Genomic DNA, 25,709 nt, shown 5'->3' with positions numbered 1-25,709 from the left:
TGCCCATGGAGGCCAGAATAGGGTATCCGATCCCTTGGAACTGGAGTTAAAGATGCTTGTGAGACACCATGAGATGCTGGGAGGAATCCAGGTCCCTGTAAGAGCAGCGGACGCTCTAAACCACTGAGCCATCTCTTTGGTCCCCTCTATTTTATTACTGCTTTACCTATTTGTACGTGTATGTCTGTGTGAGCAAATGCCGCATTCGTGGGCGCCCTGAGAGCTGGAACTGAACCTGGAGATCTAGAGGCTACCCAACATGGGGGCAGGAATGCAGCCCAGGTCTCCAGCAAGTGCTCTTTTCTTTTCTTTTTCTTGTGTTTAGTTTTTTTTTTTTTTTTTTTGAGGCAGGGTATCTTTTAGTTCTGGCTATCCTGAAACTTGCTATGTGGATGAGGCTGGCTTTGAACTTACTGAGCTCCCCCTGCCTCTGCCGAGCGCTGGGATTAAAAGCGGGCGCCACCACGCCCAGCCTTGTCCACAGAATCATCTCTCCAGACCCTTTTTCCTTTCCCCCCCTCTTCTCTCCCTGCACTTCCTATTCTGAGAGTGCTAGGGGTCAAACCCAGGCCTTATGAACGTGGGATAAAAGCATTCTACCACTGAACTATACTCAGATCCCCTTAAGTCGTCTTTTAAAATGGTATTTTCGGAGCTATGTATATCCCATCACTTGAATTAAGAACTAAGTACAATTAAATCGTGTTAATCAAAAAGGGATATTGAGCGATTTAGCGGTATATGAAAAAGTCACTTGTTCCCTATAGGCCTCTGGCTTCTCCGTGTTGATTTCTCCAGGGTCACTTCTGTCCCACTTTGATTTTGATTATGTATGCGTTTTATTTGTCAAATGCAAGTACGTATAGTTGAGTGACATCAAATTGCCATTTGGTGATGAAAACGGCCGTTACACACACACACACACACACACACACACACACACACACACACGACACGCAGGGGATTACTTAACGCTGTACTCTGTGCACCCTGCCCCTCCTAACCATCCTTCAATTGTCCCCCCACCCCAAACCCGGCGCGCCTTAGACATTATTTCCACCGCCGCCGCTGTCGCCGCGCTCAACCCCGGGAACTCAGCCCCTCGCTGCCCGAGAGGGAGCTGGATCAACGCCCCCAGCCTTTGTGCTTCGTCGCTGTCGCTCTGCATTTGCTTGCTGGCTCAGAAATGTCAGAGGCAGCTGTGGCCGAGGCGCACTCAACTACAGGCTCCCAGTTTCTTGCTGTCCTCTGGGGAGACACACTTTAAATGCGCTTGAATTGCCGTTTTTGGCAGATTGTTACAGTAGAATATTGACTCTCTGATCTGAAGCCAGGTTGGGCCGAGAGCCTGTGTGCTTTTCTGAGAGCTAATAATGAGAATTGATCAGTGTGGTTCTGGTGGGGGAGGAGGTGGCGGGAAGGAAGAAGGTCCCTGGCCCCTCACTGTTCGGTGACACACACTGCCTTCTGAAGCTGCTTGGCAATTTATCTTTATCATTGTTATTTCCCCTTATTATTAGTTTTTCCTCATCAGCACGGAAACGAATTCTAACGGACGTCAAACGACTGAAGTCAGGCAAAAAGAAAGAAATCCAGACGCCTCCCTTCTTCGAGGGAGCGAGCTTGCTCCTGCGGTCCCGCTGCCACCATATCCTAGGAAGTCAGAGCACACCGCCCCATAGGAACCCCATCGTTTTCGTCGTCATGGAATTTCGTTATTAGAACGGGAAGTCTGGGAGGTGGAGCGTCGGGTCTCAGGTTGTCCCCAGAGGAAAGAAAGATATACACCCGCCATCTTGCTTAATAACAAATTCCCACCCACAAAACAATCAAAGAAAATCCGTATGCTCGTGGGTAGGGCGGGAACAGCGAAAACCATGAGCTGAAGGTAGTTTTCTTTTTTGATTGGAACTTTCCGTTTGGATAGGTGATCTTCCATATCTAGCTTAGCTGGTTTTATTTTTAATTTTTAAAAAATGTGTATGGGGGTGGGTTTGTCTGACTGTGTGTATGTACTTTTTTTGGTGCCTACTGCCCACAGAGGGCTGAAGGGGCCTCAGGATCATTGAACGGACTGTGAGTCACTACCTGGTTGCCAGAATTAACCCAGGTCATCCGCAAACACGCCAGTGCTCTTAACCCCTGAGCCATCTCTCCAGTCCAGCTTGTTTGTTTTTGAGAGAGAATCTCACTATGAACTCCTTGTTGGCAAGGAACTTGTTATATAGACCCGGCTGGCATCAACCTCAGATCTTCCTGCCTCTGCTTCCCTAGTACTGGGATTAAAGGCATGGCCACTTGGCTGGCTAGCTTGGCTGTGTTTAAAACTGTTTTCCCTTCCTCCGTCTCAACCATCCCAAGCTCTCCCCAATCCTTCCCTTCTCCCTTCTCTCCAGATGAAGAGCAGAAGGAGGGAGAACATAAGCAAGGAAGTCAGGACTGCGAGGGGTCCGTCAACCCACGGAAATGGAGGGACTATTCTAATGGGAGCTCACCAAGGCCAGCTGGACTGGGACTGAATGAGCATGTGATCAAACCGGACTCTCTGAATGTGGCTGACAATGAGGGCTGACTGAAAAGCCAATGATAATGGCACTGGGTTTTGATTCTACTGCATGTACTGGCTTTTTGGGAGCCTAGTCTGTTTGGATGCTCACCTTCCTAGACCTGGATGGCCTAGGAGGGCCTTGGACTTCCCACAGGGCAGGGCACCCTGACTGCTCTTAGGACTGGAGAGGGAGGGGGAATGGAGGGTGTGGGGGGAGTGGGAGGGAAATGGGAAGAGGGGAGGAGGTGGAAATTTTTAATAAATAAAAAAAATAAAAATAAAACAAAACAGTGTTTTCCTACTCCCGCAGCCTGGTGCAGTCCCTTGTGAAGGATAGCTCCCGTCCTGAGTCCTGCCACCCTCGCCCACGCCGCCGGAGAAGACTCTTTTTTTTTTATTTAAATTTATTTATTTATTAAGGATTTCTGCCTCGTCCCCGCAACCGCTTCCCATTTCCCTCCCCCTCCCCCGATCAAGTGCCCCTCCCTCATCTGCTCGAAGAGCAATCAGGGTTCCCTGACCTGTGGGAAGCCCAAGGACTGCCCACCTCTATCCAGGTCTCCTAAGGTGAGCATCCAAACTGCCTAGGCTCCCACAAAGTCAGTACGTGCAGTAGGATCAAAAACCCACTGCAATTGTTCTTGAATTCTCAGTATTCCTCATTGTCCACTATGTTCAGCTAGTCCGGATTTATCCCATGCTTTTTCAGACCTAGGCCAGCTGGCCTTGGTGAGTTCCCAATAGAACATCCCCATTGTCTTAGTGTGTGGGTGCACCCCTCGTGGTCCTGAGTTCCTTGCTCGTGCTCCGTCTCCTTCTGCTTCTGATTTGGATCTTGAGATTTCTGTCCAGTGCTCCCATGTGGGTCTCTGTCTCTGTCTCCTTTCATCTCCTGATGAAGGTTAATATTCATGAGGATGCCTATGTGTTTGTCTTTGGATTCACCTTCTTATTTAGCTTCTCTAGGAACATGAATTATAAGCTTAAAGCCATTCCTTTGGCGGAGGAGCACGCTCTCTCCTGCACATCTTCACTAGCCAGAATGAGTACCTGGCTTTTCTGTCTTGGCATTAAGAGAATGAGAGGAGTTTTTTCTCCAGATAGAAAACCACGTTGATGATTAAGAGCTTCACAAACGACGTCTTTGCAGCTCTCCGCCCTCGAAGATGATTGTAATATCATCAGAGATGCGTCTCGGAGGAAAACATTGCCCTGAAGCACCCTTTTCTGTGGCTTTTCGGAGTGTCTGTATGCGTATGGCTTATCACAAGTTTCTTTTTTTTCTTTCCTTCCTTTCTTTTCTTTGTTTCTTTTTTTACTTTCTGTGTCCCTACCTAGCTTAGGCTGGTCTTAGACATCCATTCTCCTGCCTTATCTACCATGTTGGTGGAATTATATTTGGATGCCACCATACCTTGCCCATAAATTTCTGTTTATATTTTTCCTTGAATTCCATGTAATTTCTCTAATGTGTAAAATGATAATACTTCTTTTCATAACCTCTTCAGTCCTGGGCCTTCATTTGCCACTGAGGCTGCATCTTCACCAATGGTCTCTCCTGGCCTCTCCCAGTGCCAAAGCTCAGCTGTTCTCCATGACCCCTTCATGCCTTCAAGGTCCACTTGGGTGACTCCCACACTAACTATCAAGTTTGGTTGCCAGTGTGAAATACAACCTGGACTGCTCCTAGAACACAGCTTCTGTGTTTTTGAGTAATTTTTTTGTGTGAAAAGAGCTTTCTTGCCCCAGTTTAGTCTTTTTTATTTCTGTTTGTTTGTTTGTTTTCAAGATAGAGTTTCTCTGTGTAATCCTGGCAGTCCTGGAACTCACTCTGTAGACCAGTCTGGCCTTGAACTCCTGAACCCTCCTGCCTCCACCTCCCTGGAGCTGTGATTACAGGTGTATGGATATACCGCCATGCATAGCTAACACAAGCTATTTCATTTTCAGAGTTGTTCTATATGTAGCTGTTATTGTCCCCACTTTATGAAGAAGACACAGGCCACGGTCACAGGACTAGTAAGTGGTAGAGTCAGGACATGACCCCAACCATCTGGCCACAGAACCCAGATGACCTTTTACAGGTTGTATTGTCCAGGATCAGGGAGAAGCCGTGTTCTGATGACACTCATTATTTGGATCAGATCAAGGAGCATAAAAAACTTTAAAATGAAAACATTTTCTGAACGACTCTTTTGAGCTTATTTTTGGCTCGTGTGTTTCAAGTAGTACTCAACTCCTTGTACAGAAAGTATGATTGGAAGTTTCTGGAATTTTATTTATTTATTTATTTAGCTTGGGACAGAGTCTCACTGACAAGCTAGGCCTCAAAAGCAATAGCCAGGACCAGCCTGGCCTTGAATGAGAGAGTGTCTCCCCCAGTGTTTGGCTCACAGCCTTGCATCACCGTGCTCACCTCTTGGACTTCCCTCCCTCCTTCTCTCCCTCCCTCCCTTCCTTACCCTTTCTCTCTTTTATATTTTAATGAGTTATTATTTTAATTATTCCTAATTTCCTGCTACTACAAGCAGCATGGCAATCTATATATTCTGTTTTAAAGTAATTTTTTAGGTTACAATGTAATTACATCATTCCCCCTTTCTTCAGGTACTACCTTCCCGCTCTCCTTCAAAACCATGGCCTCTTTTTCTTCAACTGTCGTTGCACAGGTACAAATATTTGTGTGTATTTATATATTTCTAACCACATAACTGCAACCTAATGTCACTAGTAGGTGCACATTTCAGGGCTAACCATTTGGTGCTGGATAATCGGATCGGTACGCTCTTCCCTGGGAAGACTGTTTCTCCAGACCTGAGCATTCATTCCTGAGTTCTCGCCCTCTTTCTTGTGGATATGTCTCAGTTACTTTCCTATCGCTGTGAAGAGACACAATGACTAAGGCAACTTATAAAAGAAAGCATTTAACTGGGGGCTCGCTTACAGTTCAGAGGGGGAGTTCATGACCGGAGCGTGGTGACAGGCATGCAGTCACGGCACTGGAGCAGTAGCTGAGAGCTTCTTCTATCTTTTTTTAAAGGTTGGAGACATAGGAGGTGAGGGTGGGGGTGAGACTGAGAATGGTGTGGGCTACAGGTGGCAGCAACATGGGTCATGGGTGTCAACATGGATCCCGCTGTCACAGACCCAGATATGGCTGTAGACAATAGCCCAGGCTTGAACATCACCGGGGTTCCGGGTGGCAAGGAAGCCGCCAACATCAGCCCATTCTTCTCAGCCCTCGCTTCTTCAGAACTGCCTCTTACCACAGCTTCTCTTTCTCTCCCATCTCACCACCGTATACTTGGTCATCATGTGTCTGCACCCAATAACTTGGTGCCACAGGACTCTGGAAGGCCACGGGGATGCTTCAGGTAGTCTGGATCGTGAAGACCCAGGCTACCTCGTGGGTGTCTTTTGTCTGCCTGAGTCACATGGCATCAGGGATCCTGTGGATGCTTTAAACAGCTCGGACTGTGAGGACCTTCTGTCTGCTTGAGACAGAATCTCACACCAAATTCATTACCCTCCTCAGCCTCTCAGGTCCTGGGATGTGTGCCACCACATCCAACTCATAACTGCCTCTTAATAGCTCATGTAGGATTTTATTTGCCATGTAAAAATTTAAAAATGTTTTTATGTAGTTGAATTCATCAGTATTTTATTTAATGACGATGGCTCTCAAGTCAGTGAGCAGGCTCCTTGTAGTGCAGACAGTTCCAAGGGGGAGTCTCTCTCAGTGTAGTGCAGGCTAGCCTCAAATTCACTATGCAAAGGAGAGTAGCTTTGAATTCCTGATTCTTATTACTCCGTGATGGTGGAAAATACAAAATAATCCCACACTAGTTCAGAATTACACGTAATAAAAGGGTTATTTATTTAGGGGAGACTCACAGATCACTGTCCTAGATCACAGTCCTCTGCATGAATGGGGAATAGGAACAGAGTCTAGCAGCCAGAAGTGAGAGCCGGAAGCAAGAGGGCAAACACATGCTTTACAGCAGCATTTATAGTATAAGAGACCACACCCAAGTGGGCTGGTATCTTAAAGGCTCTTGGCTGGAGGAGTGGAAGGAGCTCCCACAGCACCTCTGGCTCCACAGTGCTGGGATTAGAGGTGTGTGCCATGTCCATCAACCCTTTCTTGCTTGCTTCTTCCCTTTTCTTCCTCCATCCTTGCTTTCCTTCCATCTGCTTGACACACTAATGTGTGGTGTGATAAATTGCTGGTATCTTAAAATAGTTTTTTTTATATCCATGTATTTAAATTAGAAAATCATCCATTGAAGTAACAAGCCTGCTCAAGACTGGAATTTCATTTCTCAAAACTTAAATCTTTGGAAAATTTGGAGTTTGTGGGAAAGAGAAGGAGAGGTTCTCCGTTGGAGGTTGTATGTTGTCCTGGCTGGTTTTATGTCAACTTGACTCTAGCTAGAGTCTTCGGAAGGAGGGAACCTCAGTTGAGAAAACACCTCCATAAGATTCAGCTGTAAAGCATTTTCTTAATTACTGACTGATGTGGGAGGGCCCAGCCCCTTGGTAGTGGGCTCACCCCTGGGCTGGTGGTCCTGGGTTCTATAAGAAACCAGGCTGAGCAAGCCATGGGGAGCAAGTCAGTAAGCAGCACCCCTCCATGGCCTCTGCATCAGTTCCTGCATCATTTGAGCTCCTGTCCTGACTTCCTTCAGTGATGGACTGCAGTGTGGAGGTGTGAGCCAGATAAACCCTTTCCTCCCCAACTTGCTTTTGGTCATGGTGTTTCATCACAGCAACAGTGACCCAAACTAAGAGAGAAGTCTGTACCAGGAATGTGGGACATTGCTGGGATGAGACCCGGCCATGTTTTTGTGAGGACTGTGGAAGGACTTTGGAACTTTGTGCAAGATAAGTCATAGAGTGTTCAATGCTCACTGAGCTGTTCTGTTGGGGCTTCGAAGATGAGAACGTGGAGAGCAGTGTCGATGATGGAGGCCTGGCTTCTGAAGTTTCAGAGGGAAGTTGAAAGAGACTCTCAGGGACATTTGATATTTTGAATTAAGATTCTGTGGTTCTGGTTAGCTAGGGCTGAAGAATCAGCTGTGGTTAACAAGATACCAGAACTAGTAAAGTGAAACATTTGCTGGCATTCTTAATGCTGGCTAGCTGGAGTGCAGAAATTTGCAGTGACTAAGAAGAGACCACCATTGCCCTGTGATGCTGGCGCATGCCTTTAATCCCAACACTGGGAAGGCAGAGGCAGGCAAATCATCTGTGAGTTCAAGGCCAGCCTGGTCTACACAGCAAGTTCCAGGACAGGCTCTAAAGCTACACATAGAAATCCTGTCTCGAAAAGCAAAGCAAAACAAAACAAAGAGACCAGCACCACTAAGTTGAAATCTTCTGGGAAGTGTTTCCTGTGTCAGCACAGAAGCTGTGTTCTAGGAGCAGTCAAGGTTGTATTTCACACTGGCAACCAAACTTGGTAGTTAATGTAGGAGTCACCCAAGTGTACCTGGTTTTGAAGGCATGAAAGGATCATGGAGAACAGCTGAGCCTTGGTACTGGGTGAGGCCAGGAGAGGCCATTGGTCAAGATGCAGCCTCAGTGGCAAATGAAGGCCCAGGACTGAAGAGGTCATGAAAAGAAGTTGAGGCTTGGCACCATGAGGGGAGCCTAGGAGAGGCTTTTGGGGCAAGTGCAGTCCAGAAAGTGCCCCAGAAGAACCCAGCACTTTGGAGATGCCAGATGCCATGGGATGACCACCAAGAATACCAGCAACGGTGGGTGGAGCCTGCTGGAGCCAAGAAGACAGACTCTGTCTGCTGCAGAAGTCACCCAAGCCCCTGGGAGGGGTCCAGAAGATTGTTAGAGAATCCCAGACATTGGGCACTGAGTTATTTACAGTTTTGGAGTTTGGTTTTGATTTGATTTGGTTATGGCTGTTCCCTGATTCTTCCTTCTTGAAGTAAAGACATATTTAACTTTTTCCCTTAATTTTACAGGAGCCCACAGTTGAGAAGCTGAGTGTTTAGAAGAGATTTTAGGTTTCAAAGAGACTTTTGATTTTTTTTAAAAGAGACTGAATTTTAATGTGTTTGAATTTGTAAAGACTATGAGACTTAAAGTTTATAAAATGTTTTATATCGTGATGTTGGTGTTAATGTGTGGCATTGGGGTGAACAAGAAAGGAAAGGCCTACCAGTGATATGTTTGTGTGTCAAGTTGACAAAGGGTCAATTGTCTTGGATAATTTTACGTCAACTTGACACAAGCTAGAGACAGCTGAAAGGAGGGAACTTCAACTGAGAAAATGCCTCCTTAAGTTCCGGTTGTAAGGCATCTTTTTAAAATCAGTGATTGATACTGGAGGGCCCAGCCCGTTGTGAGTACGGTCTCCCTTGGGATGGTGGTGGTCCTGGGTTCTATAAAAAAATCAGACTGAGCAAGCCATCGGGAGCAAGTCAGTAAACACCACCCCCCCCCCATGGCCTCTGCATCAGTTCCTGCCTCCAGGTTCCTCTCCTGTTTGAGTTTCTGTCCTGAATTCCGTCCGTGATAGACTATGATATGGAAGTGTAAGCCAGGCCAACCCTTTCCTCCCCAACCTGCTTTTGGTCATAGTGTTTCATCCCAGCATTGGTAACTTAAGACACATGTTCCAGAGAGATGAAGATAAAGGGTTTTCTCAGCACTCCTTTCCAGCAAACACGACAGACAGACAAACTGAAACACGCACATCACACACATACAATTCACAATACATCCCTGGATGGCAGCACAAGAAGCATATCTAAATACCAGAGCATTGTTGTCCACTCCTGGCTCTTCTGCAGCAGACAGCTAGGGCGAGGAGCTGTTGCTTCTGAGTGTGTGAAGTTCAGTCAGTTTCAAACAAGAAGTAGAAGAGAAGAGCCAACAGTGAAGGAGGTGCTGAGGTGAGGTTTCAGGGACTCCGTGGCAACCTGTACAGAGGTAATGATTGCTGGATCAGGTCTGTTCAACTTGCCTTACTCCAAATGTGAAAGGCAATAGTCTTCACTCAGAAGAGGTAGGTGATGTGCTTAAAACACAACACAACACAAAGACTGCCATGGTAGCTCATGTCTGCAATCCCAGCAGACATCTGGAAATATCAGGCAGGAAGATCGGGAGTGTAAGTTGACGCAGTGTGGGCTACCTAAGCAAGACCCTGTCTCAAAACAAACAGGCATTAATCTAAACAATTTGTCTCTCCCAGACAAATAGTGGGGTTAAGTCAGAAGTTAATTGTTTATGTAAAGTGGTATTTCTCTCTATATGACCAAATCTACATAGTGCCTTCTTCTATTTAGGCTGCATATATCTATATCTATGTCCTTGTATATCTTTCTATCTGGAGGGCTTATCAACAGCACAAGTTTGTTTCTAATAGCCATGGAGGCTGGGAAGCCAAAAATCAAGGCACTGGCAGGCTTGGTGAGACCTGCTTTCTGGCTAATAGAAGGAATCTTCTCTTTCTGTTTTCAAATGGCATAAAGAAGAATCCTTTCTGCTCTCTCATCCTTACCAGACCACTAATCCCCTTCCTGAGGGTTCTGCCCTCATGACCAAACCACTTCCCAAAGACCTCTCCTTCAAATGCCATCACTTGGAGGTGACATGGGGCTAGAAGGATGTCTCGGTGGTTAGGAGCACTGGATGACCTTCCAGAGGATCCCAGTTCAATTCCCGGCACCCATATGGCCACCCACCATGGTTTGTAACTCTAGTTCCTGGGGATCTGATATCCCCTTCTGGCTTTCATAGACACCAGGCATGCATGTGGAGCACAGACACACATGTAAACAAAACACTCATACAAATAAATAATAAACAAACAAGTATTTCAACATGGGAATTTGGGGAGTGCCACAAATATTCAGACAATGCCTACTTACTATTTATGATTAAATTGCTGAGACTCACTAAAATTGCCTAAACTCAAAGCTGAAGGAACCCCAGTGTTTAAGGAAGCCAAACACAGCTCCAGCCATGTAGAATTCATGTGCCAATGGTTGGGAATGCTGCTGGGACAAAGCAGACAGCTAGAGTAGGTAGAGGAGAGGATTAGACAGGATTCTTCAGTTCTTGGCACACACCGTGTCCGAGAATCTTTCTCTGGCTTTATTATCTTTCCCCCTCCCTTAGCCAGCTGTCCATCAGTGTGATAAAACATCCAAGAAGATCAACTCAATGAAGAGATTTGTTTGGGTTCATGGTTTCTGGGGTCTTGGGTGGTGGTCGGAATGACTTGCTGATTTGGAGCAGGATGCAAGCATCACTGTGTGGAGCTTATGTCAGGCACCTCATGGCAGCCTGGAAGACGAGAGAGAGGGAACGTCCAGCATTCAACATGCTCTTCAATAGTATGTCTCCAGCAACCAAGCCTCTACTACAAAGCTCTGCCTTTTAAAGGTCCACTAGGCTGGTCACCAAGCCTTTGTCCTGTGGCTTTTAGGAGACATTTTAGACCCAAACCATCATACCATTTAGACACTTAGTCTGCAGGCTTTTCCCAGGGTGACCCCGGGAGGATCTCAACAGTCCAAGTATCTCATAAAAACAAACAAACAAAAACCCCAAACAATTCCCTGGGCTACACAGTGGGTCCATTGCGATGGCTATGTAATGGGACCCCGTCACAAAGGAACCAAACCAAGGGTTTGAGTAAATAGCTCAGTGGGCACCACATACACACACTCACACACACACACCACACACACTTGCACACACACAATCACAATATGCTCCTGGGCTGGGGCTATAGCTCAGTGGTAGACTGTTGTTTAGTATGAATGAAGTCCTAGGTTTTGTCTCCACTCTTTAGAAAACCCAAACCAATCCAAACCTCCCATCAAACAGCGCCACAGAAACCAAATATCCAGTTTTCACATAGACAAGCGTCTAACAGGTTCCAAAGGAGTGCGCCGGGTTAAGTCACCTAGAAGACTCTTCCCCTGTGAAATGAAGTGGCCAGCCGTCCCTGTGTCCAACACAGTACTGTACAGAGAAGGAAACTGAGGCAATGAGTGGAAAGCCTCAGGCAGCTCTCAAATATCGCCTACGTTAAGAAGCCACGGAAATCTTAGGGCTCTGATGGGGACAGTCAGAAGTCTGTCTTCATTGGTATGTCAACCACACATTGGGAGGGCAACTTACTGACCTGAAAAAACACATTTCAAACCAGTGTGCGCTCTGGCTAATTGACTAATCAGACCAAGAAAGACCCGGTTGACTTTAGACTAATTCAGATCAGAGTCGATGCTGATAGGGCAGCTGGTGAGTGGCACAGAAAGACAGATTTAATTTATTTACTCTTTGTTTTCTAGTTTTGTAATTTTAATTAAAGAGAGTAAAGAATCTTGCCTAAGCATTTTTTTCCCTCCCTAGTATGAAAGGTGTTGACACATCATGTCACTGAGTTGGGAAGATAAAGACAGGAAAAGGATTGGAATTTGGTGTGAATTAACATATCACAGGGCTCTCGTGCCTGTAAGAGGTGAGGAAACAAACACATGTGTTAATGCGACTCCCACTGCAAAGGGATGCTGTCAAGGCATGCGGGCTTGTATGGCCAAATGCTGTTGATTCCAAAAATGTAATTTCATTTGATGGATTTTATTGTAATTAACACAGGAGTTGCATCAACTCAGAACTCTTAGCGTGGTGTCTTGGGAGGAGTTATGAAATTCGTGTACTTACAAGATAGGATTCATATCCTGCTGAGGGCTTATATTGCTAATAGGTCCGAGAAATCTTCTGGGATTATGTCTTCATACTTCCAGTTAGAATTTCTGCATCGCCCCCACAAGCATGGCTACCCGGAGCGTGTTAGCTTATGTGGCATTTACTAGGATGTGGGAGCGACTCAGCTTAGGGACCCCGTGTTCTTACCTATGGCAAACACATCGCCAGAGAAACCAGTAGTCTCTTCTCGTGAACTCATCTGCTTATTTAAACCTGGTGGAGATCCTCTCTGACACCGAGTCATTCCCTGGAGCACAGTTTTCATGAGCACACCAGCATGTGTAGAGGGCTTGTTATCTATTTTGAGAATTGAGCAAAGCTTTCGAGATTTGTGTGGAGGTAGGGTAAACAGGAAACGCAACAGGACAACAGAAATCGGAAAATGGAGGATTGTTTCCATTTGGTATCTCAGAAGAGAGTTGTCCGGCCTTCACTTAAGGGTGGGACCTGCCTGAAGGTTGAGCTCAGCTCACAACTTGAATACTGTAAAAGCAGTGTGTGTGTGTGTGTGTGTGTGTGTGTGTGGTGTGTGTGTGTGCGTGCGCGTGCGCGCCCTTTCAGATCTCTCCTTGGGAAACTAATTAGCAGAATAATAAAAAGGCAAGACCAACTCTTGTCTTGCTTGTTGGGGATATAAAAAACAGTAGTTCTAATTAGCAATAATTAAAATTTAATTAAGAAGCTCTTCACAATCCATTCCCTCCTCCCGGGCTGGCGCTGGCCGGCTCTTGGTGGAAGAGCTGTTTTAATTCCTGTGGTGCCGAGTCATGGCTTAATCAGAAGCCCGCTGCCGATCTCCGTTTAGCCGGCCCCTGCTAATCGCCACTCCCTTCCAAGAGGGCAGCACACAGTCCCTGTTTAAAGAGCTTTCCTCAATTTTATGATCACGAATTATGATTCTTCTACCCTCTCTATCAGCCGATTACAGATGCCATTGTCTTTTTCTTTTTTCTTTTTTTAACTTTTTATCACTTCCCTTCATGTTTACCCCTACTAAGAATACAAGTATTTAGACCCTAAATTCAATTTCTGCCGCAGAAACTTACCTTAGGACTAAAGACAAAGTCACTGACAAAACCCTGACTTTAAAAAAGGAAAGTGTTTGAGGCTATTAAAGAAACAAAACAGCACATTCTAGTTAAGAATCAGGGAAAGCCAGTTTGGCATTTAATGTTTCTTATAAGCTCAGATGGGAGTTTAAGTGCTAATTTTAATTGAGGATATTTCAGATTCCAAAAGGGACTAATCATATATACATACATACATACATACATATACACACATATGGATCTAATGGTATATCGTGTGTCCTATAGATTTATTTCCGTAGAACAATGAACTACAGGCCCGACTCTGCCCTAGTTTGGCCATGAAGATTAATCTCTTAGTTTACAGAGAGGAAAAACCAGAGAAGCCCAAACCCCAATGTTCGATAGTTCATTATGAGCAAAAGAAAAAGGAAATAATCAAAAACAGAGGGAAATTAGTTTTTTAAAAGCCACTAGACTAAGAAGCATAACCCCGGCTCTTTAATTATTAAGGGAAGGCCCTGAATCCGCTCCATTATCTTAATTATGTTTCTGGAGCAAACATTATCTCAATGTGATAAAAGATGACATGACACTGGAGGTAAAGCCGGCAGATGTTACGTGGGTAACAAGCCAGGAGGCCCACATTCTGGTAATTTCTTCCCCACTAGACATGTTCTCATTAATCTGTGATTAATAGGATTTGAGTGTAGTAAATGATGATGGTCTATTGTCTGTCTGTGGAGCACCATGGAGGGAGCAATTTGTCAGCTCAGCTTTTGTGTGACTATTTAATAGCAAAGAGAGAGAGAGAGAAAAGACGCTAATCTCCTAATTGGCATCTGAAGAGAAACTGGAATACTGTCTGTTTGGAAATAGCCCCCGTGTAATTCCTATGGCCGAGGACACAAATGTGGGCTATATGTATCCTTTATGCCTCTGAAGAGTGGAAAAGATGGAGGGGCAGTGAGAAAGAAAACACAGCAATAAGACAATCCGTAGAGATCACAAGGTAACGGCTATTAGCCTAGTTAGGAGGCTTTGTCCATGGTAATGACTTGCTAAGAAAGGGACAGAAGAAAGAAACTATTTTTGGTTAAAATTAGTTGCCCAGATGGACCCTTCCCCCACCAAAATGCACACTCACATACACACTCATCCCCCCTCCCACACACACACTACAGGTCACCACCATCACCAGTACTTCCGACAACTCTATGCTGTAGAGATACAAGGTAATGATTGGGCACGTGGGCTGTTTGGAGCGGGCAGAACCAAGTCCGCTGCCATGCTTTCACTGCCCCCCTTCCTTTCCGACTTTTAAATCTTCCCCGGTGTCCCCCACTTGTGTTATCTCAGTGACTCGTCTGCTTGCTGGAAAGGAACAGGACACGGTCTCACTGGGAAGACAGCAATTATTAGTTCACAGAGGGCATGTAACGAACAGCTTCTCCCGGAGCAGGCTCGGGAAGAGAGAAGAGGCACCTGGACCAGGAACAGAGGTGCCAGGATGGCAGCCCTGGATGCTACCCCGGCACCTTGTAAAGCAGGCGTGTTGCTACGCGCCCATAACTCAGGACCTGGATGGTAGAGACAGGACGGTCAGAAGTTCAAGGTCATCCTCAGCTACAGCTTAGTGAGTTCCTGGCTAGCCAGAGCTACGGGAGACTGTCTCTCAAAAAGCCAAAATAATGACCTGGGCTTGCATATGAAATAAAGCATTGGTCTTTCCACATCTGGCTTGTCTTCCCCATGGCAGGGATCTCCAGTTCTGTCCATTTCATTTCTTCTTTACAGTTACAGCTGAGTAAAGCTCCATTGGATGCTTATCCACATTGTCTTTGTCAACCCATCCACGGATGGACTCCTAGACTGATTCCACAGCTCGTCTATTATGGACAGCACCGTGAAAACATGGCTGTGCGGGTTCTCTATTCTATGCTGACCCTGATTGCTTTGGGTTGTTTACCCAGGAGGTAAAGCAGGAACGTGCTGGAATGGTATTTCTCATTTTCGTATTTTTTTTTTTTTAAATTGTGCATCCTGCCAGCAGAATCCGAGGGTTTGCCTTCCTCTTCTGAGGCTGATAAGCAACTTCTCTTATTCCTTCACCTTCCTTCCTGCCTCCTCTTCCTCTTGTTTCTTTTTAATTTAGTTTTTATTTGTATTTTATATGTATGTCCATTTTGCTTGGATGCATGCATATCTGTGCACCACGTGTGTGCCCAATGCCTGTGGAGGAAGAGGGTGTTGGGTCCCTTGGAACTGGAATCACAGGCAGCTGTGAGCCATGTTGGTGCTGGGAAACTAGCCAGAGTCCTCTGAAAGAGTGGCCAGTGCTTTTACCCTCTGAGCCATCTCCTGCTTATTGTTTGGTTTGGTCTGTTTGTTTGTTTAAGCAATAGCTCAGGCTAGCCCAAACTTCCCAAATTCTGGGATTGCAGCCAAGTCTGACCAAGGAAACACATTTCCTGTGGTGATTGGCTCCAAATTCAGGCCTCATGCCCTGGAGCCTCAGGGCTCCTTTCCCCCTTTACTCTTGCCAAAATATTTTCAACATGTATACAGCTCAGAAATCATTAGAGTATGCAGAAAAAAAAAGCAAACTTATGACGGTGATTTAGGTGTGCTATTATTAAAACATATGCACTTATATTGATACATATGAGCTAAAACGGAAAAACATGCATGGGACCACACAGCATCAAATCCCAGTTCGTGGCCATTTTGGAGAGAGGGAAGTTTCAACAGCATTTCTAGTATTTATTAAAACAACAGCAAAAGCGTCAGAGTTCCTGAATTACGTTTCTTAGGAGGCTGTGGTGGGAGGATCAATTTGAGCTAAATTTGAGGCTAGCTGCCGGGCAAGACTGCTGGAGAAACAAAGAGGGAGAAAGGTGTATGTGGGGGAGACAGAAAATGTATAACACAATTGAAGATTGGACAATGCTGACGGGTATACATTTGCTGTATTTCCTGTTTTTCAGAATGTTTTAAGTAGTTGATTGTTTTTAAGGTAGGGTCTCGCTGTGTAGACCAGACTGGCCTTAGACTCACAGAGATCCACCTGCCTCTATCTCCTGAGTGCTGGGATGAAAGGTATGTGTCCCCACATCAGCCTGAAATAGTTAATAGTTCTAAAATGCAAAAATAAATGTATATGGGTTAACAATAATCGTTGGCTTTTGGTTTTCAGGTGTTCATGCTGTGGTAATGCAGCTTTTGCAGTTTGACAGAGACACAGACAGGCATGGAGTACCCTCTGTAGACACAGACAGGCATGGAGTACCTGTGTAGACACAGACAGGCATGGAGTACCTGTGTAGACACAGACAGGCATGTAGTACCCTCTGTAGACACAGACAGGCATGCAGTACCCTCTGTAGACACAGACAGGCATGGAGTACCTGTGTAGACACAGACAGGCATGCAGTACCCTATGTAGACACAGACAGGCATGCAGTACCTGTGTAGACACAGACAGGCATGGAGTACCCTGTGTAGACACAGACAGGCATGGAGTACCTGTGTAGACACAGACAGGCATGCAGTACTCTCTGTAGACACAGACAGGCATGGAGTACCCTATGTAGACACAGACAGGCATGGAGTACCTGTGTAGACACAGACAAGCATGGAGTACCCTCTGTAGACACAGACAGGCATGGAGTACCTGTGTAGACACAGACAGGCATGCAGTACCCTCTGTAGACACAGACAGGCATGCAGTACCCTATGTAGACACAGACAGGTATGGAGTACCCTATGTAGACACAGACAGGCATGGAGTACCCTATGTAGACACAGACAGGCATGGAGTACCTGTGTAGACACAGACAGGCATGCAGTACTCTCTGTAGACACAGACAGGCATGCAGTACCCTCTGTAGACACAGACAGGCATGGAGTACCTGTGTAGTCACAGACAGGCATGGAGTACCTGCGTAGACACAGACAGGCATGGACTGGCTCACACATTCTTTTAGCTATGTGACAGGAGTCACTTTTATACTAAGTGGGTTAAAAAATAAATGATTTATATAATACTACTACTAATAGTTATTAATTATTACATTAATAATATATTATTATATATAATGATTGTATACTACTACTACTAATAATAATTATTTTATTTTTTGTATTTATTTATGTACGTCTGTGTGCCTGTGAGTGGATGCATGTAACCACAAGCGTGCAGGAGCCTGTGGAGAGCAGAAATTGCAGATCTCCTGGAGCTGGACCTACAGATGCTGCAAGCCACCATGTAGTGCTAGGAACTGGACCCAGGCCCTCTGCAAGAGCAGCCAATGCTCTTCACCACTGAACCATCTCTCTAGCCCCATATATTTTTAATCATTTATTTTTAAGTTTTATTTGTGTGTGGGTGTGTAGGCGCACACTGGAGGCCAGCAGAGAGCATTGGAGTCCCTGGAGCCTGAGTATCAGATGGATGAGCTATCCAGGATGGATGCTGGGATCTGAACTCTGGTCTTCTGGAAGAAGAGTTAGACACTGAGACATCTCACAGCCCTGTACCATGGAGATGGAGCATTCATTCATCTTTGTAGGTAGGGTGTGATAATTTGATTTGTATATACAAGATGTAAGGGTCAAATTAGGGTAATGATTGTAATTCCTCTTCTAGGTCAGGGGCTTCATGCTCCACAGTTTCTTTTTTCTTAGTGTAGATTAATTGTACAAAGTGGGGGCTTTGTTATGACGTTTCCATACAGGCATAGGGAATCATACCCGTCCCTGCTTCCTTCTTAATTTTCTAATATATTTCTTTTTTTAAAAAATATTTATTTATTTATTATGTATATATTATTCTGTCTGTATGTCTGCAGACCAGAAGAGGGCACCAGAACTCATTACAGATGGTTGTGAGCCACCATGTGGTTGCTGGGAATTGAACTCAGGACCTTTGGAAGAGCAGGCAATGCTCTGTCCAGTGTCAGGAGTCTGTCTCCTCTGGCAGCTACATGGCTTCTCCTGACTCCTCCTACTCTCCTCCTCTTTCTGCTTGGAATTCCCGCCTTTCCCTATTCTGCACTGCAATAGGCCCAAAGCAGCTTCTTTGTTAACCAGTGGTATTCACAGCATACAGAGGGGAATCCCACTTCACCATGCTGTCCTTGAACTCATAATCTTCCTGCCACTGTCTCCTCAGATTAGAGTATTAAAACATTTTTTTAAAATAATTTTTAAATTTTATTTAATTTATTTTTTTGTATTTGATAGTTTTGGTTGCATGTATGTCTGCTCACTATGTGTGTGCCTGGTGCCTGGGTCCAGAAGAGGGCATTAGGAGTGTGGGAACTGGACTTAACTGATGGTTGTGAGCCACTATGTGGGAATTCAACTTTCTACAGCAACACGTGCTCTTAACTGCAAAAGCCATCTCTCCAGTTGAGAGAGCTTTTAAAAGTCCTCGCAATTCCAAAAATGTCAATGAATTCTGCCTTTTTACCTTTCAGATCAAGTCTCCTGAGTTCAGGCTAACTTCGTCTGCTCTGTAGCCTTGAACTCCTGTTCCTCCTGCTTGCATCTCCCACTTGCAGAGAGTCCAGGCATGCACCACCCAGCCTGGCTTACATGGTCCTGGGGATTGAACTCACAACTTCATGCGTACTCGGTAAATACTAAATCCTCACCCCTTACTCTGTTTTGTGTGTTCACTGAAAACACCTCCATTTATATGAAACCAAAATAGATGAATAAGATTTTCTGAGATTTGTCCCCAAGTCACTCATAACATTTATACATTTATTCATGAGATGTTTGGAAACCATGACTGCGCAGATTTATATATTCATTCATGAGATGTTTGGAAACCATGACTGAGCAGGTTTATATATTCATTCATGAGATGTTTGGAAACCATGACTGAGCAGGTTTATATATTCATTCATGAGATGTTTGGAAACCATGACTGAGCAGATTTATATATTCATTCATGAGATGCTGTATGGAAGCCATTGTTGAGCAAGGCACACATAGATTTGGAGAACGTATTCCTTCTTCAAGGAGCATGTGAGGAGAGAGCTAGAGAGAGGCCCAGCAGACTTTTAGACAGTCATGTCTGTCGATACAAGTTACATATGAAGGAACTTCTGGAATAATATGCAAAGCATTTTGCCTTATATATTAAATTTCTGAACAGGAGTCTGCACTGGGGGTGATTATTTTCAGACCAAGCAATGAGTCAAATTTCTTTGGTCCCACATGCTGAGCTGCAAATATCTCCCCTAGTGACTTAATCACTTAAGTTATTCCACGAAAAATAATAGAGGAAAGTTATTCCGCTCTGCTCAGTGATAATAGCTGGCGTGGTGGTAGGTCCTTGCTGGCCTGCAATATCAGCCCTTTGGGATGTTGACTCTTAGCTCAGACAGAGATGATTTGAGAGGACGGAGGCAGGGAAAGACAGATCATATTGCTCTCACCTTAGGACCCAGCAGATCAGATGTTAGGTAGAGTATTCCCAAAGGTTTCTCCAGCTCTGCTTTTGTTTGCTCTAGGTTGAAAAAGAATCTATCCCTTATGCGCTTTGTATTTTGCTGTTTTGAAGAACCTAATCCAAGGCTGTGTGCACGTGAGATAAATGCTCTGCCACCTCTAAATGCTCGCACTCCGCACCCCACCTCTTCTGCTTTGGTTGGCAGGGGCTAGACTGTGAATTGGTCGGAAGACCAGACCACATCCTGTCTATTTCCTTCTTGCTGTCTGGCTTTTGTCCTCATCATTCTGCAAAAAAATATTCTAAGACAAATGGCTCCTTTTTTTCTTTTCTCCTTTTTACATTTATAGATTCTCAGGAGTTGTGAAAAATAGTAGAAAAAGGACCAGTGTACCCCCATGTGGAAAATTTTATATAAAATCTTATATGAAAAGACAAAGGTGCTGATCCCTCCCAAAATTTCTGCCCGCTAGTGCAGATTTGGGGAGTCCTGGTGGGACTGACCAGGGAAAATAGAGTCTTCTCTTAGGGCCCTTAGCCTCATTAATAAAAGAACTTAAGAACAGATTTAAAAAGTCTTGAGGATGATTTTATTATAGTTGAAAGGCAGAGCCAAGGCTGGTCAGCTGTGGGTCTTGACAGCTGCCAGGAGGAGGAAGATGGAGCTGAGGGAGAGAGAGTCACACCCTCTGAGTTTAGCTGGCACGGAGGAGCACAGCTGTATGGCAGGAGAGAACTTAGGGAAGGAGCAAGGCCTAATGTTAGAGGCAGGATGCTCAGGAAAGAGACAGAAGAAAGGGAAAAGTTATGCTTTCCTGAGTAATTCTGGGCTGGAAATATACATTTCCATTATATAGTCTTATTAAAGGGTCAATTATTTCTTCTTACACTGGCAAGTTGGCTAAAGGCAAACCTGCATTCCTGAGGAGTGGGGCCGTGCCCAGGTGACTGGCCCGCTCATCTGGATTAACGCTGTTCCTCAAGTTTTGTTTTTATTAATATGTGTTGTGTACACCTAGTTGCCTGTGTGTGTATCACATGAATATATGCACACAGGGAGTCCATGGGAAGGTGTTGGTCCCCTGTAATGGAGTTACAGGCATTTGTGAAATAGCAGATGTGGGTGTGGGAACGGAAACTGACTGAGCCATCTTTCCAGACCCCTACATTAACTCTTTTTAAAAATAGATTTATTTTTGACTGTGTGTGTGTGTGTGTGTGTGTGTGTGTGTGAGTGTGTATGTGTGTGTTGAATGTCGATGCCAATGGAGGCCAGAGGTGTTGGACACCCTGGAGCTGGAGTGACACGTGGTTGAAGCTACCTGATGTGGGTGCTGGGAATTGAACTCCAGTCCTCTGGAAGAACAGTGCTTGTTCTTAACCACTGAGCCACTTCTCCAGCCCCTACATTAACTCTTAAGGGAGAAGCAATGATGTCTCCACCCAGAGAAGAATACGCTCTTTTGGCTAGGAGGCAAGGGTTCCCCTTAGTGGGTTTTCAATGTGGCAGTAACAAATGGTTTCAGTTCTTTCAAGATTCTATAGTGAAAATACTGAGTCCAGAAGCTGTGTTTACGGATCAGTGATATTTTATATTTATTTGTTGGTTTATGTATCCATATTTGGTATTCACCAAAGCACACCCTGCTTCCTGGCATTCTAAAACCCTTGGAATCTCTGAAGAAATACCTTCTGGTACGCTAACGAGGTGATGGATGGCCGGCATCCCCAAGGCAGCTTCAGGATGGGGTCTGACTGGAAAGATCAAGTCAGGCTTCTGGGTTGGGACTTTTAGCCACTTCTCTCTAACCTCTGGGGATGGGAGAATGGTTGAAAATGAAGGCAATCCCCAGTGGGCCTTGGTTGAATCAACTAATCAGCCAATTATGTTTAGATAATGAGTTAACCACAGAACGCCAAAGGACAGGTTTTTCAAAGTTGATGGGATAGCTGGCATTCTTCATGGCCTCTGGAGAGTGACAAGCCAGAGAGAACACGGAGGCTTCACACCACCCTCCTGTGTGACTTCGCCAACCCATCTCCTTCTCTGGGCTTGTTTTTTTTGCGTTAGTCTTCATGGTTAACCAGCAACCGTCAGAAAGCATTTCTTGGATTCTTTGAGCTGTTCTAGCAAACTGGTTGGGTCTGAAGAAGGAATTGTGGGAACCCTGGTTTGTAACCCTGGTTCACAAGAGGCACAGGAGAACAGCCCCAGGGACTGTGATCTGCACACGAAGTGATGGTCGGGGCAGACAAGCATCCGTCCTGAATGGCATCTGCTGAGCTCTGATATTTCAGGGTGACATGCTCAGTGGGCATGAAAACCCCACACAGGAAGAAGTGAGCACTCGTGACATGAGCTTGTGCCTATGCTCTGAGGGAGCCCGGAAAGAGCAGTTGCTCCCCTTGCTGGGGTTTCTGGTTTATTACACTGCGTCCCTTGTGGTTTTCTGCACTACCAAGACAGAAGAGGTATGGGTTATTTTTAGATTTAGAGTGGGGAAAAAAGTCTGTTTTCACTGAACATTTAACTCTGGCCAGCACTAAAGAAAATTTTAAGGTGGAGACTGTTGCTCAGTGACTGAGCAAGGTCCTGCCTGGGCTTGAGCAGTAAGAGGAGACACCAAGCTGGCTCACGGCAACCTCCTCACCCCGGTGTGCAAGCCTCGTAAGTGCAGGGGCAAGGCAGCAAACCCTGCCATCTTTGGTGGCATAAGTGCCACACAGTCTCATTCTGTGAGTGTCCACTGCTTCCTATATTATTCTAATGTCCAATGACACAGGGCGTGTTACCCTGTGGTGACCCGAGAGTCTGACCATGCAATGACATATAAGGACTGGCAGTTTAGCCCAATGGTAGGGTACTTGGCTATATGTGAGGTCATGTTCTCTATCCCCAGTGTTTTAAAAGCCACAGCAACAACAAATTAACCAACTCTAGGTCTGCCTGGAAGGGAAGCCTCACGCCAGTCACGTTATCCCTAACCTCATTTGTAAGAATAATTCCCAGAGTTGTAAAAGATCACGGAAGTTCTTCCATCTTTCCTGACAGAACTCAAGGGCTCAGGTCTCTCAGTTCAGAATGTTAGCAGGCCATTGCCAACTGAAGTCATGAACATCAACACAGACCCTGGCCATGGTAAGGCTATGGAAGACTTACTTTTTAAATGATATAACTTTGTATTTTCATTGGGGGAATCATAGATCCAAAGTAGGTCAGCAGACCTGAATGTAACTGGCTGTAGCTGCCTTTCTTCCCTATGCCCATTGTAACTGAGGGATGCTGATGCCAAAGATCAAAGTCTCTTTGCAAGAAACTGCGGTTATCTTCATGGAAGGTAGGTTGAGATTACAATTTGACATGAGCACAGTAAGGCTGGGAAGAACTGTGACTGAGTTACTTTCCTGTTGCTATGATCAACTCCAAGACCAAAAGCAGCTTATGGAAGAATTTCCAGAGGGACACAAGCTCGTGATGGCAGGGGACGTGGCAGCAGACAGACATGGTAGCTGGCACTAGAGACCACAGGCAGGCTGAGAGAAGCAGAGAGTGTCTTAGTCACTATTGTGTTGCTGCGAAGAGACACCGTGACCAGACAGCTTATAAAAGAAAGCATTTAACTGGGGTCTTACAGTTTTAGAGGGTTAGTCCATGACCCTCATGGAAGGGGGTGTGACGGCAGGCAGGCAGGCAGGCATGGTGCTGGAGCGGTAGCCAAGAGCTTTACATCCTGATCCACAGGTAGGAGGCAGAGAGAGTGAGAAAGACTGGCTCTGGCTTGGGCTTTTGAAACCTCAAAGCCCACCCCCAGTGACACACTTCTTCCAACAAGGCCACACCCCCTAATCCTGGGAAACATTCAAATACCTGAGCCTATGATGGACATTTCTCCTTCAAACTCCAAAAAATTGTAACCTTGTTTCAGAAACAAGTGTGGTAAACAAAGTGCAGTATGCAGACCTCTGATCCAAACATTGGGGAGGCCGAGGCAGAAGCTCACATATTCAAGACCAACCTGGGCTGCCCAGGAAACTCTGTCTCAATAAAAACCTCAAACCAAAGCAAGCAGGGTATTATGGCTTGTGGCTATAAACCACCCATTTCGGAGGCTGACGCAGGATTGTTGCTAGGAAGACAAGGCCAGCCAAGGCTACAGTGTGACACTCTTGTCTAAAAAAAACATAAACAAAAACAAAACAACAAAAAAACCTCAAAACCCGGACCCAAATAAGCCAAAGCCAAACAGCTACCACCAAAAAAAACCCCCAAACAAACAAACACCTTACACAGACAAATTACCACCCAGCCACACACACCTCTCAATTATTTGGTAACACTCTGCGGTCACAAAAGAGTGTTTTCATTGCTGTCCCCCTGCGGGTGAGGCCCTGTCAAACTGGAGTTCATTCTGTGTCGTCTGAGGCTCTTGCATCCATACTGATCTCTCTCTTGTCGGGATGAGGGGGTGCAGAACCAGCCGCCTTTAAAATTCTGCCCGGAAGAGAACTCGGGAAGGAAGTGAAGTTGGTAGCACAATCCTTGAAACCGAGAATCAGAATCAAACTTTAATCTCCGGCACCCTTTCTACTGAAGATTCTGGGGGAAGCATTTTGATAGTCTGAACCCAATCTAACACAGAAGCCATCGCTAACGAGCAAAGGAAAAGTGTGACTCAGTCTAAGAGGACGGTTTTGATCCCAAATGAAACCATTTTCTCTTCCTGCTAGTCAGGCAGAAATCTAATTACTCTTGTCTCATCTGCTCTGGGGAGGCAGAAGCTGAGTGCTATGGATTATGGACAGTTGTATTGATTTTAATCTTAGAAATCAACAAGTGAAGATTTTACACTTTGCACATAGTTACTTAACCGGTGCTAAGAATAAAAGGCAATCAATAGCAATCATTTTTGTTTTACTGTGACTTGTTCTAATTTCCATGTGAGGTTGGACTGTTTATGTGAAGGCTTTAAAGATAACCTCTCTCCACACGAGAGTTTAGCATGGAATTATTTTTAGCTCCATATAATGTTTTGGAAACCAAACTAGAATACAACTTAAAGACACTGCCTGGTAAGGCTGGGGGCAGAGAAGAGGATAAACTAATCGAGATTAACCCCAGCTTGGGGCTGGGGGGGTCTAGGGCAGAAGGAGGGCACTTGCCTGGCGTGCTTGAGGCCCCAAGTTTGATCTCTAACACTAAAGAGGGGACATCAAGGTGGAGCAAGCCTCTTTTAAGCTGTGCCTGGTCGTCATTGTGTGCACAGCTCCACCCACCAAGACATGAGGATAGGCAAGGGTGGGTCACTTTCCTGTCCTCATGTTTCCTTGGTTCCCAGATCTCTAAGGAAGACTAGGCTCTCTGTTCAGACCTGGTATTGAAGGAGAGAACCGCAAGGGCCAAGGCCAAGCCGTGTGTGGTGACTCACGCCTACAATCCCAGCAACTGAAAGGCTGGAACAGGAAGACAGCTCCAGTTCCAGGGCTTCTCTGGGAGACATGATGATTTCCGGGACAGCCTGGGCTACAGAGTGACTGCCTGCAAAAAAAAAAAAAAAAAAAAAAAAAAAAAAAAAAAAAAATGGTGGTGAGAAGGTTTGAAGTTGCTTGCAGCTGAACCTGATAATAACTGGAGTTTGATTCCTAGGACCCACGTGGTAGAAGGAAAGACCCGGCTCCCTCAGGTTGTCCTGTGATCCCCCTCCTTCCACTCCTCCCACCTCACTCGCCCACAGTGGTGCACCTGTCTCCATCACCTACAAATAAATATAATACCCCCCCCCCCCTTTTTTTTAAGAAGAAAAGAAAGGGCCGAGGCGTGGGTCTGGTTTCTCTCTCTACACTCATTTTAGTCCTTGAAGCAAGTCTATTAAGAAAATGGAATGACTCCTTCCTTGACAGGCAAGGGAATGGGACTTCTGAGAGGCAG

At 45.4% G+C, this 25,709-nt stretch overlaps 1 pseudogene; it reads left to right on the top strand.

Moving 5' to 3' along the window:
• The first annotated feature begins 5,674 nt into the window (after nt 1-5,674).
• The window catches only part of LOC121452159, a 31,814-nt pseudogene continuing 11,779 nt past the window's right edge, over nt 5,675-25,709 (top strand).

Source organism: Microtus oregoni, unplaced genomic scaffold, assembly GCF_018167655.1.
Source record: "Microtus oregoni isolate MIOR12 unplaced genomic scaffold, Mior012 000009F_ref0000495, whole genome shotgun sequence".
NCBI classification, from domain to species: domain Eukaryota; kingdom Metazoa; phylum Chordata; class Mammalia; order Rodentia; family Cricetidae; genus Microtus; species Microtus oregoni.
The sequence above is the reverse complement of the archived record's forward strand: the minus strand, read 5'-3'. Positions and strand labels throughout refer to the sequence as shown.